The following is a 20,165-nucleotide window of genomic DNA, read 5'->3' as shown; positions in this document are numbered from 1 at the left end:
ATGAATCGGAGTACATGAAGGAAGGTGAGGTGCGCGCACCGACTCTCATATACGATGGATTATGAGGATGGGTTCTAGAAAGACATTTTTTAGGTTACTTACCTTCCTAAATAAACGGATCTATGAATCACCCATACGGCGGCAGGCACCGTGAACAGCTTTCAGCTTCTCGCCAACAGGCCACGACGAGTTGAAAACCTTTTCTCTTCCTCCTCCATAAAGTAGTTAGTGTAAACCATGGGTTGCTAATGCTGTTGTGGGTTTACATGAAAGAAATACCTACCCTCCATGTTAACCCGGAACCATTCATTGTTTTGACTGACTTGGCGCCAGTCAACCCTACACTTCGTTTGTATCAGGCCCTCGCATCGTATGTCTCAGTATCAGTTTTGAAACTCACTCCACCTCATAGTATCAGTAGCAGCCACCGCACTTGGTCTTGTCCCAAGCCCACCATGTCAATCAGTTATCGAATTAGCAAACCACTCCTATGTTGGAAAACGTGAAGGTATCACGCCGCTACAGAAAGGAATGTCGGGTGAATGCCGCACGGGTTGAACCAAATCTAAGCCTGCTACCCAATGCATACACAACCGATCAATTGCTTTCAGGTTCATGAAGCGGGCATAGTTTACTCAATCTAGGCGGGCGGTAGGGAGGGGACCATGGACCTTCCTCGGTCAATTTCTTTTATTACCAGGAGACGGGTTAGCCAACGCATTTAGGACTCTGTATCCCTTTCCCTGCCGATTTCTTGGCGGGGTTAAATCTTTCACTTTTCCGTCCTCCCCAGCTTGCTCCGATAGTAGCTGATCTATGTCATTGGCATCCCGATCCTCAATTAAGTCATATAGTTCTTTCGTAAATAATTCCCGCGACATCATTGTATAATTAAGACACTTTAGTGAAGGGGCGGCCGAGATGCTCCTCTTTTCGAACCTTTCCCCTTTTTCGTGTAGTCAACCCTAGTCCAGAAAACCCAACCAGAATATATTAGAAACGCGAACATTCTAACCGTTAACCTTTCTCCTCTCCGGGCATATATTCGAGTGCATTTTACTCAATCAATTTACGAGAGATAAATGGTGTTTCCCTTATATATGATGTACCCACTACGATCGAATCACCCAAATTGATCACCGAGAAACCCAAAATGATGAGGCTGACCACTCGATTCAAAAGGGGAAAACCCCAATCGTGACCTTTGCGGAGAAACGTGGAATCCGTTGATAGAACTCGGAATCGAATAATGGGTAACTAACCGATGAGATTGATGTCCGTAGACTATGTTGACTGCTTCCTTACTTTAAACTGCTTTCACATCCGTGAAACTGGACCATTAGCTTTATAACCTTACGTTGATAGATATACTATCTGGTCTGGTAAGATCAGATATTATCCGGGCTCTTCTCTCGGCGGGTACCGCGGTCTTATCCAGTGAGGTCTGGTACCGGTCAGGTCAGGTTAGGTAAAGTTAGGCCGAGAGCGAGTGAGACGGGTTCAACTTAAGGACGAAAATAAGATGGCTTCCTCAACTTACCATGAGATACCGGGGCGGGCTGAACCAGGAGCTTAGCAGACCAGTCATGGCGCTGAGCGTGCAACAAAGAAAAGAAAAGCAAAAGCCTTGCCCCCGGAGGGACAAGCGGCTTCGCACCTTGGTTTTTTTATTATGATTGAGCGCTGCTAGGACGCACGATGGACGCTACCGCTAAGGACGATGGATGGACGTACCGCTAGTAAGAAGACAAAAACAAAGAAGAAAAAAGAAGAAGGAGGGCCATGGACGCTACCGCTAGGAAGGAGGGATGGATTGATCGACACTGCCTTCCCCTTATTGCTATCGCTTTTTTAACTACCGCTATACTTAGTCGTTACCGTTGCAATTAACCCAATGAAACTGGACTACACATATACCCAAATGAGCTTAGTTCGAAAGATCGACACTTGCCCCTTATACTATTGCTTGCCTCATGAGGAGGAAGGAGCGTATCGCGGAGAGATCACAATGCCTTATCGCTAGCGCTTGCCCCTTTACCCTGGTACCTCATGAAGAATAAGTGTTCCCCGATCAACCCCACTTAAACTAGACCCATGCTTCGAACCTTGAGCTTGGTTTGACACCCCATGAGCTTGATTGGATTGATCACAACCCTTCTGATCCGCTTGCATACTACCCCTCAGATTTCGTCATTATACACCAGAGATTATGCTTTGGATAGGGGCAAAATCAACCCCCTCATGCGACAAGTCTTGGATGCCACACAGGGTTGATGCAGCTTGAAACTGGATCTCATTTTAATCCATCCGCAAAAGAAGAAGAAACAGCGCCACTTTGAGCAAGACCTGGCGAAAAGAAAGAAAGAGCGTGTTCGGTTAGGTCTTATCCAGGATGGGACGGTGAGGGTAGTCAGGACCAAATAGAGTCAGGACGGGAATCGAAAGAAAGGGTGATGATTGCTTTTTCACCTTCCCTTGATCTCCACCGGAAGGACCTATATAATCATGCATCCCCACCCCCAGGGGATAGGAGCAGGTATTCGGAGTAGTAGGAATCTATCCATAGAGGGAGGAGCAACTGCCTACCACTACTCATTATTCTGATAGGCGTCGATATAACTAAGTAAAGTGACCTAAATGGAAGGAGTAGGGAAGGTTTGAGTAAAGGATCTGCCTATCTATGGACAGCATTCATCACCTGCCCCACTAGACTCTTATTTCTGTGCATGAGTGTAGTTCAGGCACTCGCGTAGGAATGAGAAAGATCAGTCACTATACTATAGACCATTCGCTATAGACGGCGCCAAGCAATGGAGATACGGAAAACCACTTACTTCTCTTCAGAAGGCGAAAAGGGTTCTATTTCATTTCTCAGGATGGGGGCGGGAACAGCTATCTTTATGGCTCTAAACCCTAGGGCTTAAGGGAAGACGGTTACTCTCTTTACCACTATTACAACCTAGGACTCTCTCACTTTGAGACTTCCTACTTCTCTTACAACGGGCTCGGAGCTACACCGGGAGATGGGTCAATTTCCGGGTTTTCTTTTCTCCTCTCACGCGCTTTGTTTCATTCCTTCTTCCAGTAGCAATCTCCACGAGCCTTCATTTCACTTCATTTCATTTCATTTTTCATCCAAATCTTGTCCAGATTCATAATCCAGCGGTTCAAACCTTCAATAATAATGTCAATATTCAGAGCCCTAAGTAGTGGAGCCTTGGTTGAAGCCATAAGAGTCAATGTATTAGTGGTAGTCCCCTAAGCCCTAGCCGCTGTGAGTTCCGTCCAAGAGAAGGTAGCCATCTATAGAGCTAGAGGAACCCCTGTAGCTATTTCTGCCCCGATCGCATAAAACATAAATTCTGTCTTGTGAGCCCCGCCAAGCCAATAAGTAGCCACCCCGCGGATCCAAGTAACTTCGGGTGATATAAATTCAATTATCGCTACTCAAAAGTGAAAGTGAAGGTGTAAATAGGGAAACTAAAAGTGAATGATTGTTGCAACGATCGCTACTAGGTAGTGAGCAGCGATGGCTTTCCGAGTTATGGCCTTAAATAGGCATAATCCCTCGTTGGCGTACAGAAGTCGACCATAGAGAGAGAATCCCTCATTGGCGTACAGCAGGCCAATGAGACCCGCACTCTTTATTACCAGCCAGGGACGAATGTATTGGCTTGATAACCGGAATACTACTTGGCTACCTTGATGGCATAAATACGTATGTATTGGCGTACGAGACTGGAAGCGTACGGTAAAAGAAATATGGGAATACAAAACAATAAATTAATAAGCCGGTAGGGGGAAGATTGAACAAACAAACCATTATATACGCAAACAGAGGCCATTTCACCTTTCCATTCAGGTTAAAGAGAACCATTTGAGGTGTGGGTGGAGGGCAGATATAATGGTGGGAAATGGTAATGGTAATCAATACGGTGACTACGAGAGAATTCAGAGGTATTACTACGGACGGTACGGAACCCTCGCCTATCTCCCTCCTTTCACACCTCACATCCCTAAGGAGGACCAAACCAGGCCCAACCAACACCTCTACTTCCCCGATGCATTATCCGATCATGCATTATTGTAGACCTCAACTTCAAGAACTCGGGCTCTCTCCCACAATGATTGGTCGACCGTACATGGGATAGAGGATATAGCAAACATACTCTTTAATCTCCGCGAATGAGACAACGTGAAGCGGTTCGGTGCCTCGCTTTACGTAGCTGTCATGTCATCTGTCCCCAGACCCACCCAATAGGTCAATATCACATCCGTGCTGAGGAATTAATGAGGAGCAATCAATTCCTCTCCTTATCAGTCGAGCCCCTGCCGGTCCTCGATTTCAGGGGAGTTTTCAAAGTATCGGGCGGGCTTCTGGTTGTGGTTTCCCATATTAATTAGGGTTTCTAAATAATTCCTGAGTAATTTCATTAGGCCGACCCAATGCAACTAGGCGTGCAGCCACCTTCTAATAATCAAACCCCAACCCCATGAAAAGCTTACATCTATAGGTAGGTAATTCCACAGCATTTATTAGCACATCGGTTATCCATCCTATCTATCTTTTGTAGCAGTACCTGATCTTACCCGTATTCCTGCAGTGAAATGACCACCCCCGCGGTATGGAAACCGAACAAGCAGCTGCGGATACGCCGATACGAGAGTAAGTAATTAGTCCACCCGCCAGTCAAACTTCTTTAACTCCAAATGAAAGGTTGGTGCAAAGGCCCAACTTTAATTGCAATTGGTCGAATTGGGGCAATAGAAGCCTTTAAGTGTTGCCCCTCCCCCTAGCTTTTGAGTCTCATTGCTTATGAGTTTGGTAGATCTCTCTAATGGTCAAGCCATAATAAATAGAAGAAGGCTAGCTTCCGAGTCACAAACGAAGTGGTGGTTCTCCTTGAACGGGTGTTCTCGGGGAATCTCGTTCATTATCCCTCTGGGAATAATGGGTTGGGCTAGAGCCAATGACTTATATAGAGTAGCCAATTATGGAGTACCTCGAGCCGCCCAAAGCCGAGCCAATGGAGCCAGTTATAACCCCTTACCCACCCACCCACCGCCTCAGATTCCCACCTCCCACCCCATACTGCTGCCTATACATCTACCCTGACCCCATGTTTCACTCTCTAGTCACAGTCAAAATGGGGTCCTGCACACAGAAAAAGCCGTAGGGTTAATAAAGGAAATAGCTAATAGTACAGGCTCTGCCCACTTGCAGATATAGAAGCGAGCGGGATCGAGTAAGGGGTCAACTGACTATTCCAATCAAGCATAAGGGAAGTAGAACCAAGTGGGATTGCCCTGTCCACCAAATATGGAGTAGAAGCAGGTTCATCATTAATCCTTATTTTCCAAACTATGAGCACTCAACTGCCTGAACTGAGAAGACGACTCCACTTTTTTATATACCCAATTTGACACTCAACTGGCTGGCTTACGTACGGCTATTTCTTCCAGGTATAGGTTTTCAACCCTGGCGCGGCACCACAGGCACATTCCCTCGCGAAGAGACTACAAGAAAAAATGCATTATTCACTCTCTAGGAAGGATTTGGCCCATCTATCTCTCTGTCTCTAATGGTTAGGGTCAAAGGCTATCCAACTCAATAGGTAAAGAAATAGGCTATACGAATAAGTAGGGGCATAGGTTGGGGGGTAGGGCGAAAGACGGGTTCGTGCGTAGAATGATGACCTAAACCACTCAACTTGATGATCTATCAATGGCTGCTGTTGGTTCGTTTGCTGAAGTGAATAAGCTTCACAAACAAAGTGGATAAACTTTACGCGGGAGCTAGAGTTATGGTTACGCCCGGCTATCATTATTCTCCTGCCCACCGAACAAAGCAAGCAGTTTCATGCACACAATGAAGCTTGGTTCTAGATTCTAGCCCTCTCGGTGACGAATTAGAAAAACATGTGTCAGAATGAAGGTTTGAAAAAGAAGGTGTTCCACAAGTTGACTCTGGAAGACTGGTAGTTAGGTAATCATAAAAAGGATAAGGATCATAAAAAGCCGGAAAGTAAGAGTCATCGAAGGAGTTGGATCAATTGAAGGCGAATCAACTTTGGTGTTCCACCTTAACCATTCTTCACTAAAGGCGGGTGGAGGTTAGGCAGATTCTTAGTTGGGTATTCTATTCCATCTCCGATCAAGGGAGGCAAAAGATGATACCCATCAAAGAGGTGATACGAAAATAATGTGCTCTAGCAGTGATATTGTAAGTAGATGGTGAGACAGATCCAGTTCTTCTACCCAACCCATATGAATGGGGGTAGATCCGGGGTTATCCCACACCACCTACGAATTCTTCCTACGGTTCAACCCCACTTACTATTATTTCATTCTACCCGCTCCCTACCTGTTTAGGGCTCTATATATATTGAAGGTGGGTAGGGTAATGAAGAGCGCTTGTAAGTCTGCTACTATCAAGCTATACTCCTCCACCTTCCCTTATCTATCTCATTCATCGATTCATCCCTTTTCCTCCATACCGGCTAATCCCTAATATGTAAATGCTATTAGGGGCCAGACTCCTATATCTATAGATGGATTTCCAACAGCGCTAAACTCTAGCTCGTCTCCTGTCCAAAAACAGGCAGGTGGTGCCGCTTAAATAATAATAAGGGGGATAAAGAGCTTTCTTATCTGCGGTGCCCTTTCTATCTAATTGCCCAACTTATCCAATTAATAATAGTAGGGGCCGCATTCAATTTCTTCAGCTGGCCAAGTTTCTATATTTCACACAGCCGGCCCCCCTGTAAACCCTGAGTAAGAAGGGGTAGTTTCTTCTAGGCCAGGGTTAAGTGAGCGAAGGAAAACCCTGAGATAGAAAGAGGTACCTTATGGGGATAAGGTGAAACCAGGTCCTTAACTCTGGTATTATCTTAACTAGCTATGCTACGGATTGGTCCTGAATAAATACTGCTGGCTGGCCAGTATATGGTATGGTAAGGACAAGGGTTGGTTCAAAAAGGTCAAACCTGAGATTTTGAAAGGAAAAGGGTGAGCGCAGGGAAGGCCACGGTAATGAGGGTAATATAAAGGTCATCAGTCAAAGGTAAAATAATAAGCTCAGGTAAGGGTCTGGTAACCCTTTATATAGATCAAAGGGGTTGGGGCTGGGTCTACTGACGGAAAGGCATACCCAAGTCAGGTATAACGGGGTATGTCCCAAAGGTTTGCCCAGAAGAGCGCTCTCTTATAAGGGGGACCTTGATAGTACTGAAAGCAGCTCGTTCATAATTGTATAAAAGCTTCGGGGAAATTGTACACATCTATAGTTTGGCTTCACAGGAATTTCTTTTCTTATTTTGCTCGTTTATAGCTGAAATATATATATATATATATATATAATTTTCCCTCCTTGAGTCCCCCTTGTGAGAAATTGAAGGGAATTTTGAGAAAAACGGATGTTAGGGCTTTCTATTAGGGAAGGAGGGAAATCCCTAAACCCTCAATGATAAGCCCTGAAAGGTCAAACCTTAAGCATGGAGAAGCCTTTTTCCTTTCTTCGTTATAGGGTCCTGATAAACCCTTCGTTCGTTATAAGGTCCGGAAAGTATGATTTGAACCCACCTAAGGCCTAGATATGGTTCTGAAAAGGTAAACTATCTCTTCTATCTATAGAAGGATCTTAGAAAGGAAGGTCCCGGAGGGGCTTGCGCTTCCTAGTGCAAGGACCCTTTAGGGGACTCGACTGATAAGGACCCTTTAGGGTGCTTGACCATAAGGGAGAGGAGAGGAAAGATCAGCATAGAAAAAGGGATGAACTTGGAAAGGAGCCAGTTTACCTAGCAGCAGCTTAAGTAGCGGATCCAGGTGCACATGCATCCAAGCATGTAGCAGAGGCAACAAAGGCAGGGACAAAGCCAAGTACAGATCTACCGCCATCAATAGCAAAGGTTGGGGTAAGTGAGGCGTGGTAAGTAAAGGTTGGTTAGCCAGATTGTAGATGGAACTTACATTCATAAAGTAGGCTTCAACTTCTAAAGGCTATCATGGAGAAAGCTATCGAGAAGCTCTCCCATTCGCATTCCTAATGACATCTTCGACCGAGGATGCGCAAGCAGGCTCGACTATAAAGGAGAGCACTTTCACTTGGTAACTCCGATAATTAGACATACTGTGAATTTCGAGCTCTTAATACTCTGATCTAGACATAATTACATATGTAATACAACGAATCTCCGACCAAGGAAAGAGGGAATTCTGGAGTCTTTTATTATATACGTAATTACGCAATCGAAGAATTGATCAAAGAATTTCTCGGTGCGCAAGCAGGCTCGACTATAAAGGAGAGGACTTTCCCTCGGTAGCTCCGATCACTTTTAGACTTATCCAGAAAATCACATCTCCGACCGCAGTAAGGGAGTTCTATCTAGATAGGGCTAGATAAACAATCTCGGGCTGGACTCCTCCTTTCGGTTCAATCAGCGAGCATGCTTTCTCTCTAACCGGACCATCCAAACAAAATAGAAGTTCAGGATGGCCTAGCTAGCCCTTAATTTCACTATTATTATGGGGGGGGGCTATCCTCCCACCCGGAAAGAAAGTTAGGCGGGGATAGCATGCTTTCATTTTCTCAGCATCCTCCCGGCATACAATTGGATAGCCGACATCAACTACCGACGAGGGTGAAGGAGGGAAAGCCTATCCGCCTAAGCTGGATGTTTGGATGGAAGTAACGAGTTCCCCATACAACTATAAAAGAAGTGGTTCTTCTTCTTTTTCTGGTAAACCCGCTGCACCCCGGCAGATCTTCTCTCTCGCTACTCGATTAGCTGGCTGGAACGGAGTGGGTAGGCACCATTTCTTTATCTCGTTGGGCTGGTTGAAAGGCTGGTCGAAGAGGCGTGGACAGATTGATTTCTTGATTGATGAGCCATTAGGGAGGGAAGGTCATTAGAAGGTCATTGAGAGGGAAGGAAGGACGCTTATCGTTTTTACACAAAGGATGCATATTGATTCCATTGTAGGTATCTACTAGAAAACATAAGGTAAGTAATATCCCTTTATTCCCGGAACTCGGTCGGACCTAATCTATATCTATCCTTCGCAGCTACTCTCACTAGGGCTGCTCACCACTGGGAGACTATCACTGGGACTTCTAACCTCCTAAGCTACTCTCTCTCAATAGCTAACCGGATATAGGTTTTCACCCTGTAAGTACTTACCGGAAGCTAATTGAACCATACTATAGCAGTAGTAGTGGATAGGCAGAAACACGGGATGAGGTTCATGCCGCATGGGGTAGCGGGTACCGGCTTTGAAAGAATCACCTTTTGTAGGGTAAGGCCCTTCCAACAATGAAAAGCCATCCATCAATAGCGCAAACAGGCCAAACATGCGCTGCTTACTAATTATTAACCACATTCAAGAAGGTGGACCCCTAAGCGAACAAGGAATTCTGGGCGAAGAAATCAACAGCCTTATCTAATACCATCCGCTGGATCTAGAGGCCATTCTGTATAAATAGATCGATATGGAGCAGCCTTGAGTGAGATATTATTTGGAGGTAAGGTGGTGAATCAATGGATTCAACAACAGACTCTAAATCGAATGCAATGGCTGCTCAAACTGCTCCTCGTTATCGATCTCGGTATGGAACTGGATGTGGAATGGGTCCAACTGAGACTGGCGCATTCACTGGCACTCGACCTGGAAATGGATACGGAACCTGACCAATGAGATCCAGAAAAGGAAAGGATGCTGAGCGTTTTCGAACGGGAGGATCTTGAACTACTATGTCTTTTTGCGGGAGGAACCAAATGAGATGCAGAGGAGAATAAATCAGCTGATTCAGGTGCAGCAACAAAGAGAGCAGGTGAATGAAAAAATCCTTATATATAAGAACAAAATGAAAGCCATATTTTATAAAAGGGCCAAGGATAGGGTAGGGTTTTTTATCCAGGTGATCCAATTTTAAAAATGGGATAAGAGGAGAGAATAATCGGGTAAACACGGGAAGTTTTACAATCTTTGGCTGGGGCCGTTCGTTGTGAAAGCTGCGGAAAGTCATAATTCCTATTCTCTGACAAATTGACAGGGATAAATGCTGGGAGCGCCCGTTAATGGGCGATTTTTTACACACTTCATGGTAGAATAACTCTCACATACCACGGGAAAGGGGCTTACCCCTGCAGAACAATTAGAAGTCTCATTTCAGGACTATCAACAAGGCAAGTTGAAAGCTCATTTCTCTACCCTACCGGAACTAAGTAAGTTAAGACTAAGGCTTTTTCTCACCCTACCCATTGTCATTCATGGACTACTCAGGAGGAATTGACCAGGGCTAGCCAAGAGGAAGTAGAAAATCCCCCCACCAAGTTTCCAACAAATGGGGAGACTGTAGACATCAGGAGATATGATAAGTTGGTTGGATTGCTTGCTTTCTTGCACTTTCACTCCGGGAGTAAGGAGCCAGGGGTAGGTGTCTTCCAGTTTGGGGCACCGGAACTCACTCTAGTGAAACAGCAGGGACGGAGTCACTCACTATTCATATGGTTAGGGTCTCCTCTTTCTTTCCTCTTTCTTTTGGCATAGTTCCCTAGTCAAAGTACCCAGTCATATTGATGATTCAACAAACATAGCCATAAAGAAAAGTAAGTTAGTGCCCGATGCCGGGGAGACCTAGTCAATTACTAGATCTCTATGTGTTGCATATCTACGCCCGGAGGGACTCATACGAGGTGTAGAGTGTGAGGAAGCCCCCTTAAGGGCTCGACCGTAAGGGAGAGGTTGAAACTTGTCCATTAACTGTTCACCCGTCATCCCAATACACCCACTGGCATCCATCTCGTTAAACAGTTCACACGTCGCCAATAAACACAGTGAGTACACCGATGATTGAGATATTTATTGAGTGATTGATTGTGATTAATTGATTGATCGATTAAATGGATTTACGGCCAACAGATGGGGGAGTAGGTGGTGGATGAACAACAGCCAACGGTTTGGGCTTCTTGAGCTTTTTGGCTAGATGTATGTGTCGGGTGGGTGGTCCTTTAGGGGGCTCGACCATTAGGACCTTTAGGTGCTCGACTGTTAAGGATGCGTAAGCAGGCTCGACTGTTAAGGACCGGAGGCGCTCGACCATAGGACCTTTAGGTACTCGACCATAAGGGAGAGGGAGAGGACCCTCACCATATGAATAGTGAGTGACTCCGTCCCTTTAGGGGGCTCGACTGATAAGGAGAGGAGAGGGGCTCACCATTCCGATGGTGAGGACCGGTAGGGGCTCGACTGTTAAGGAGAGGAATTTCTTACTTGTCCCGCACCGGGCAAGGAGAGGGGCTCGACTGTGATTCGTAACTACTGCTTGCACGTGAGCTTCAGGTAACTGGGCCAGGTTTCATAATCATTCCTTATATATGTTGCATCACTTTCAAAAGCCTTCGGGAAAGTCCACTAATAACGCCTGATGAAGTTGGGATGCCTAATTGGATGGATGGGAAAATCATCCTATCGTAAACGTCGTTCAACATACCATAAACGACACGGAAATGGCCTTTGAAGGGGGTTGATGGGTTGTTAGAAGAGTGCGAGTCAGAACCTAATGAGCAAGGAGATAGGTCGGTCTCATCAGGCTAACCGGATAGGTACATTTCTCCATGGGCCAAGGGTTGGGTACCAACGTGTGGATCAAGCACCGGGATGAAGGAAGATGGATCAGGGACTGTTCTCGTATCGTTCCTTTGGTACGGTCGCAAGACTGATAACGAGGTGTGTCCGGCAAGCATCTTTATATACGGTTTATGAGAACGGGTTAGTTCGCTGTTTCAGGATTGATGGAGTTCTCTGTCTGGTCCTAACAAGGGGGATGTGTCCAGTATACCCACAAGCAACCGCTCAAAGGCAAGCAACCTAATGAACGGCCTTCCCTCACTTCCATCATAGCATGTGTGTGTAGCCCAGCCCATCCATAAGGAACATACTAACTAACTCACTCGCTCGGTTGAGGTTCGGAGAAGGACCGACATAACTCGGTTTAGGGTCGACCTATCCACCATTTAGGTAGGTACTTGACCTATCTATCTATACGTCCGAAGTGCTCGTCCAAGGAGGGAGTTTGCCCGACCCCCCGAAACCCAACTTGAATCACCAACATAAACCCCACCCACAAATTCATTAGTTTCGAATATAGTGAATCGATGGCGGCCCGGTGGTTCTTCAAGTTCCTCTCCTTATCAGTCGAGCCCCTCTCCTCTCGATGGTGGCGATGGCGACGATGGCGGCCCTCTCCTTAACAGTCGAGCACCTCCGGACCTTATGGTCAAGCGATAAATCCCTCACCATATGAATAGTGAGTCCCTACCGGGCCTATGGTCGAGCGATAAATCGATGGCGGCCAGTCGAGCCCCTGCCGGTCCTCACCATATGAATAGTGAGTGACTCCGTCCCTTATGGTCGAGCGACCTAACGGCACCTCTCCCTCTCCTCTCCTTAACAGTCGAGCACCTAAAGGTCCTTAACAGTCGAGCATGCTTACGCATCCTTATGGTCGAGCCTGCTTGCGCATCCTCTCCTCTCCTTATCAGTCAAGCCCCCTAAAGGGTCCTTATCAGTCGAGCCCCTGACGGACCTTATGGTCGAGCAACTAAAGTTTCAATTTACTTATTGGGTCTCTCAAATAAGTCAAAAAAAGTGCGATGGCGGCCTTTTAGTCGAGCGTTCGTTACCTCTCCCATAGGTCGAGAGTTCGACAGGCTCACCCTCACCCTGCCGGACCTCTCCTTATCAGTCGAGCCCCGTTGCCGGTCCTTGACAGTCGAGTGTGCTTACGCACCCTGTCGGTCCTCTCTTTTGGGGCCCCTCCCCCTCACCATATGAATAGTGAGTGACTCCGTCCCTTCTTTGGTCGGGAGAGTGGGTTCGTATGGGGTGCTTATTTGGTGAGGGGCCCAAAAGAGAGTTGCTCATCTTAGTGACTTATTTGAGAGGGGCCACGTTACCTCACCCTATTGATTATGCAAATTGAGGGGTTTTCTATTTTGGGGTTTGTTTTCCGAAGAAAAGAATCACCCCGCTAACAGCCTCTTCCTCTTCTTCCCTGGCTGGATTGATAAAGATTTGGAGGTTGGGAAAGACCCTCACCCATATGAATGAGTGAGCGACTCTGTCCCTTGTTTCAGTCAGAATTAGTCCCCCGGATCCCGGGACATTGGCTTCCGCCAACAGTGAACTCCTAAGGATCGCATCCCGCGCATATTCTGCATTATAGCCTGCAACTGATTCAGCTTCCGCTTCTGGGGGATCAGGAGGAGCTCGATTAGTTTCTGCTGGACGAGAAATAAAAAACATAACCAATACGGGGAACAAGGGAATACCAAACCATATCTGCCTTTGCGCCATGACAATCTCACTCAAATTACGGGGACCTACACATATTGGTACAGTATACCGGGGTCCCCGGTCAGGGTCACACGTGCAAGTTTCCCTGCATGTGGCTCGTCCGTGCTTTGCTTTCCAAGGGCGCGCCCCCGGCCCCTTGAATGAAATGAATAGATGGAGGGGAACTTCACTGTGTTCAGAGACTAGGGCAGGCATTCGCCATATCCATCCCTAGCTAGCTGATCGGGGTGCATAGGCCTACCGACCAAGCGCTCGCTTCAGCTTTTTGCCCTTAAGCAGGTTGTTGGAAGTATCGGTGTTGGGGCATATAGGTTGTGTTGCTCTATCTCGGCATCCGGAGGGAGGCAAGCAATTGGTTGGGTCTTGGAGCGAACTACTCATGTGGTTGGTTGCCCCCTTTCACTGTGAATAAAAGCATTTGCTGCAAAAGGGTTAGGGGGTTGGTTGTTCGGCAGATCCCCAGATATTCCCGGAGCTACGGTCCCTCCGCAAGGTTCTAAATTGGGCACTATCTAGAATTCATTTGTGAATTTGTTACGGCAACTACGATCGATCCATAGTGCCGTAATTCTGTAACTATAGATCTTGCCTTTCCTTCGCTACGTCTAGGTCTTACGCATAGCGAAGGTAAGGTCCCTCAATTTACTTCTTTGGTGAGGGGCCGGTCTTCGAGTTCCTCCATTTTCACCCACCCAAGATCTAATAGCAAGAAAACGGAGCTGCTCCTATCCTCGCATGCTTACTCACCCTCTCCCGTATGGTCGAGCAACTCAAGTTCCTCTCCTTAACAGTCGAGCCCTCTCCTTTTAGTCGAGCGTTCGTTACCTCACCCTGCCGGACCTATATTTCTTCCCCTCAAAGCCTGAACGCGAAGGTATAGTCTCTGAATTGACGAATGCCGGCCAAGGCCCCCCACCAGATAAGTGACTTTTAAGTGACTCGCCCGACCTAAGAAGGGCGAGGTACTATAAGAGGCACTCACCCATTATGGGTGAGGGTGCGTAAGCACACTCGACTGTCCAAGGACCCCTTAGGGGGCTTGACTGATAAGGACCTTTAGGTACTCGACCCCAAGGGAGAGGAGAGGAGAGGGACGGAGTCACTCACTATTCATATGGTGAGGGTGCGTAAGCACACTCGACTGTCCAAGAGAGGGTGCGTTAGCACACTCACTATTCATATGGTGAGGGTGAGGTAACGAACGCTCGACCCCCGGGCCGCCATCGTTTTCACACTCGACCGACAAAGGTGATTTATTGCTCACCCATAAGCCCCCCACCCAATAAGCAAACCAAAAAGGTACGAGGGACGAGTCGCTCGGTCGTTATGGCCGAGGTACGTGAAGTGACTCGCACTACTGTAGAGGGCGAGGAACGAACGCGAGCCCTCCGAAGGCGAGGGCCTTGAAGGATGCGCAAGCAGGCTCGACCATAAGCCCCCCCACCCAATAAGTAAATTGAACCTTTTGATTAAGAATTAAGGTTATCCCTATCGGACCGATACCTACCCCTTGCTACTATCTCTCTATAGATAGGTAGATAGATAGGTAGATAGATAGGGGGGGGTATAACCTTGCGGTACCCACCGGATTTTACCAGGACCTGCTGCCTATGAAATAAATAAGAGAGAAAGAAATAGGTGCCCAGCGATTCCTTCATCAATAGGGGCATCATCATCACCTACAGCCCCTTCCTCTGCCGAGCACTTCCACGAAATGGAAACGGGTGGCATCGTCGACCGACATTTGTTGCCCTGGTGTATATTCCGGAGTACATTTATGACCGATTTGTCACCCATACATTCCTGGCCCCTATTCATATTAGTCCCTTAGGTTCCGAATATATATTCCCGCAGTTCAGATTCGGCCTATTACTATTCATCATTAAGGTTCCCACTTCTCCATCCAAAAGCATGGTTCCTGTCGCTGTAGAGTCCATTCGTTGGGTGATCCCTCGCTCTCACGTTCGAGTGTTTGCTCGTCGTTTAGGCCGATGAGTGGCATCTCTGCCCATTACAGCCACCCCCGGAGGTTATTCGCACCTGGATAGTACCAGGACCCTTGGTGCCGTGGGACTGCCTTTTCCGGAAGGGGTCTCAACCCTGTTGTTGCAACTCAAAATTAGCCTTGCGGCGAGACGCGGACATTACCCATGCTGCGGTTCCCTCCGGTCCGTTCCCGGGTCGGGTTAGGGTAACATCCGACCGAGTGCTGTAGCGGATCCAAACGCGCTCACGAGGCGCACAATAATAATAAGACCAATAGATACTTCGTAAGAGACCATTTGAGCTGCAGATCGTAATGCTCCTGGAAAAGCATATTTCGGATATGGGGGAGTTCCAGTTTCCAATAATCAACAAGAGGATCATACCCCCCACCCGGTCCTCTATGGACCGTACGAGCACGTCCGTCACCACCGCGCTTACGGCTCTCTACCCCAACTTGCTTGTTGCTCTGGCCGGGGTCTTCCCCCCCCCCCTTTGATTCCTCGGGAAACCCCCCTTTTGATTCAGAATGAAGTGGTGGGGCATGGCCTCCCCCCCCCCCCCCTTCCTTATCTAACAGATATGATCTCAGTTTATATAACTGTGTTCAATGAAGAGTTGGCCTTTACTTTATGGTAAGGAGCGAAGCCGCTTGTCCTTGCTCTCGGAAGAGCAAGCGACTACGTTCCTTCCTCAGGCAAGGTCAATCCAATCCTTCGACAATGCTGCTATTATATACGTAATTACGCTTTAGCGTAGACAGACACAACTCCGTTTCTTATCGTACTTCTCTTTTTTCCCCTCAAATGGTGTCACTTTCTTCCCCTTTGAGAAGGTAAGTAAGTGCTGATCTTCGACAATGCTGCTATGGGCATATGTCATTATGCATTCATTCTTTATCTACGTAATTACGCTTTTCTTTCCTGATCCTAAGTGACTTATTTGGTGAGGGTGAGGGGAAATCCTTTGGGTGAGCAATCCAGCAATCCTTAGGTTGACTTAAAGCGACATGCTCGTAAGTAATGCGCATCACATCTTCTTCTGTTCTGTCTGTCTTCAAATAGTGATTTGAAGGTAATCAATAGAGCACATAGCTCAGGTCAAATCAGGACAAATCATACTTATTCGAGCAGTACCTACCTCACACCGGCCGTCGTTCGTGCAGCGTTTCATTTCATTCCTTCCTGCAATAGTGGATTATGGTATCCTACGATATTATTGCACCCATTAAGAAAGCCTTTTGGGGTTTCTTTTCATTGCCCATTGCCCATTTTCATTTCCAGCCGCATTTCCCCTCACAAATTTCATTGCATGTAAAGCCAGCCAGACAGCCAGACTCAATTACATTGGACCTAGTCGCCGATCTATTTTCAGAGGAGATCGGCGTACTCCAATCCTGTTATTCGAGCTCCGCCCAATCCGCTTATCATAAAGTGGAACATAATCTCAGTTGGAAACAGCATTTTCTCGAGGTGCAGGATCAGAACTATCAATCACTATTGGGGAAAAGGTAGTTAGCAGTACCCCCCTTGAAATGAATGATCAATCAATGCCGGCCCCGGGGGGCGCGAGCTGAGAAAACAAGTCAATTGGTGTCGACCAGCCAACTCTTGCTTGTTGGGATAGGTAAGATATAGAGATATAAGGGCAAACAAAGAGAGGGGGATACATCTTGCTTAGATCACTCCCTCTTCCTGGTTTACCCAATATCCCTAAAAGGCCCATACTGGTAGGCTCGCTGACGATCCCCATTAATGAAACTACTATAGAACACTTATCCATTTAGGTATGGGTAGGACCACCCATTATGAGTAGATGAGTAGAGTAGGCCGATCCTAGTAAGTATTCTTTCCCGGATCTCTTTATTACGAACCGATAAGATCTAAAGCACATTCGGAAGGGGGTGTCCTACCACTGATTCTCCAACCCCGCTATGTTATGTGCATTCAACTAGCACTTACCCTTTCCCCAAAAAAGCAGTAAGGGGAGTAGGCAGATCGGTCAATTCGGAAAGCGTCGTTCGCGTACGGCGGGTGGGCAGGGATCTATGTCGCTGGCTGGTGAGAACCAGTTAGTTAGATGGGTCTAGTAATCAGGGAAAGCAGGACTAGCTGGAATGGTAAGGATGACGAATGCCACCGATATAAGTAGGTGCTGCATATGACTCTACCTCCATTCTGTGCTGTGCCTGCTCGTGAATCAATTCAATAGAGATGAATGGATAGGGCAGCTGGTCAGAGATCTTTAAGGCGAAAACACCACCCTTTCAATAGATAGCACTAGTGAACGCGGATGCGGTGTGTGTTCCAGCACCATTTTTCATGGCTCTCGCACATTATTGGACAATAGAGTAAGGTCCTGCTAGGCGAATTGAGGGGGCAAGGAAATAGGGATAACCGTCTTTAAGTAGGAATGTACGTGCCGCTTTCTTTATGGATATAAGCAAGCAGGGGCCAGGGAAATAATGGGTTAACCCAAGACTTCACCCTATTAACGAAGTGGAGGGTGCACTAACGACTTAATTGGATGGAGTTAGGTCCTTAGTCAATACAGATTCTATAAGGCGCTTATGAAGCCTCGATCGATCAATCAATAGGCAGGCAAAGGCAGGCCCTCTTCATTCCCCTCAATCCTTTGTTTTTACATATATATTGAGAATGGAAGAAGAATAAGTAAGTTTATAGAAAAAGAAGTAAGTTTCAAGGTGCGAAGCCGCCCTCCGGGGGCAAGGTATTTCTCTCAGGAAGGACGAAGGACTGATGTTGTCGCAGAATCATGTTGGCGGAGCTTTGAGAAAGACACCAAGATCACGTAACAACGACTGTTGCCAACATATATCGGCAGTAAGTGTGGCAAGAGCTCGATATTTGGCCTCAGCACTGGAACGAGAAAGAGTCGGCTGTTTGCGAGAGCACCAAGAGAGAAGAGTGGGGCCAAGGAATATGCAGCCACCAGAAGTGGAGCGGCGATCATCAGGGCACCCGGCCCAATCAGCATCGGAATAAGCAAGAAGCATTTGTGATTGGTCGAAAACGAAGACCATACCCCTGCTTTTAAGTAACGTAAGATGCGCTTGACTGCCTCAAAGTAAGTAGTAGTGGGGGCATGCATAAACTGACAGACTTGATTCACGGCGTAGGAAAAGTCTGGTCGAGTCATGGTCAGGTATTGAAGCGCACCCACAATACTACGAGAAGTGGTCGCATCAGACAAAGGGTCACCATCAAATTGATATAATTTGAAGCCAAAAGGAGCTGGTGTAGAGAGGGGCTTAGCAGCAAGCATATTAGTGCGATGTAGTAGCTCAAGAGCATACTTTGTTTGAGTAAGCACAAGTTCATTAGAGGAACGAGAAACTTCCATACCTAGGAAGAAGTGTAGGGGGCCAAGGTCTTTCATGTCAAACTGAGAAGCCAGGGAGGATATAAGCATGTCAATACCACGTGTGTTGCTTCCGGTAAGAAAAATGTAATCAACGTAGAGAAGAAGAAAGATGCACCCAGCTGCACTACTGTGAATGAACGGGGATGAGTCAGCACGGCTACCAACAAAACCACGCTCACGAAGAGCTGAGCTGAACTGGAAGAACCATGCTTGCGGGGCCTGCTTAAGGTCATAGATGGCCTTGTAGAGTCGACAGACATAGTGTGGTCGTACTGGATCAATGAAACCAAGTGGTTGAGTCATATATACCTCCTCAATGAGATCACCATGTAAGAATGCATTGCGGACATCAAGTTTTGGAACCTGGTTCATTGGTGTTCCTCGTAAATGCCTTGCTGTTGATGGAACCCCTTGGCAACAAGACAAGCCTTACTCAATGGAGCCATCTGCCTTGCGTTTGGTCTTATAGACCCATTTGCAGCCAACGATATTGAAGCCAGGTCGTGGAGGAACAAGAGTCCATGTGTTGTTGCGTAGCAAAGCATGAAATTATTCTTGCATAGCAAGACGCCAATGAGGCTCTCGCTTGGCCTGAGAATAGCAGGTTGGATCTGAGGATGCAGTGGTAGCAAGCATAGCAGAAAAGCACGGTGGGATAGGATGACGAGTAGCATATAGCACCTTTGGTTTCCGAATGCCACTTTTCGACCGAGTCACCATGTGATGAGTCGATGTCACCGGTGCTGTCAAGGAGGTCGTCGTAGCAGAAGAACTGGGAATAGAAGTGGTAAGGTAATAGGAGCTACTAGGGCTAATGTTGAGTCCTACCTCCCTCGCTTTACGGTAGTTCAGGTGGGAACCACTCAATTCCCCGGCTCGCTTACCCTCCTAATACGGAACGAGCCGACCCACTCTATGCATAGCTGACCCCGTCACTTTCACATTGACTAGGATCTCGCTTAAGAAGCAATGACCTCTTTCTTTCCTTACAACCTAACTGTTCATATAAGCATTAGTACTTCGAAGTACTTATCTAATTAAAGCAAAGTAAATAAAAAGAGCCTTTCTTTCTTGTCTTACTTTCTTTCTATGGAAGGGGGAGGCGCTGTATGTCGCTATTCAATTGCGAGGGCGCTCGCTATTTAGATTATAATAGGGGAAGAGAAACACAAGGTGGGGGGTCTCCACTACCACATTGGGATAAAGAATACGACGGCAAAACACTTGAAAGGAAATCTTATTTGAGGTCCGATTCATACCCTCTTATTTCATGAAGAAGGGCGAAGTCAACCCAGAAAGGTCGGTCCTTGCGATATCGCTTGCTCGAACAAAGCCCCGTAAGGAATCGATAAGTACTTCGGCAAGGGCGGATATATATATAAGGTAGCTCCAGCCCAGTGAATGTGCCAGTTGCAGGGTCAGAAGCATAGGCAGTCAAGGTT

Source organism: Pinus tabuliformis, chromosome 5_1 (genome assembly GCF_031772625.1).
Source record: "Pinus tabuliformis cultivar Carrire ecotype Pingquan chromosome 5_1, CPIR1, whole genome shotgun sequence".
In the NCBI taxonomy this organism is placed as follows: Eukaryota; Viridiplantae; Streptophyta; class Pinopsida; order Pinales; family Pinaceae; genus Pinus; species Pinus tabuliformis.
Note: the sequence above shows the minus strand (reverse complement) of the source record.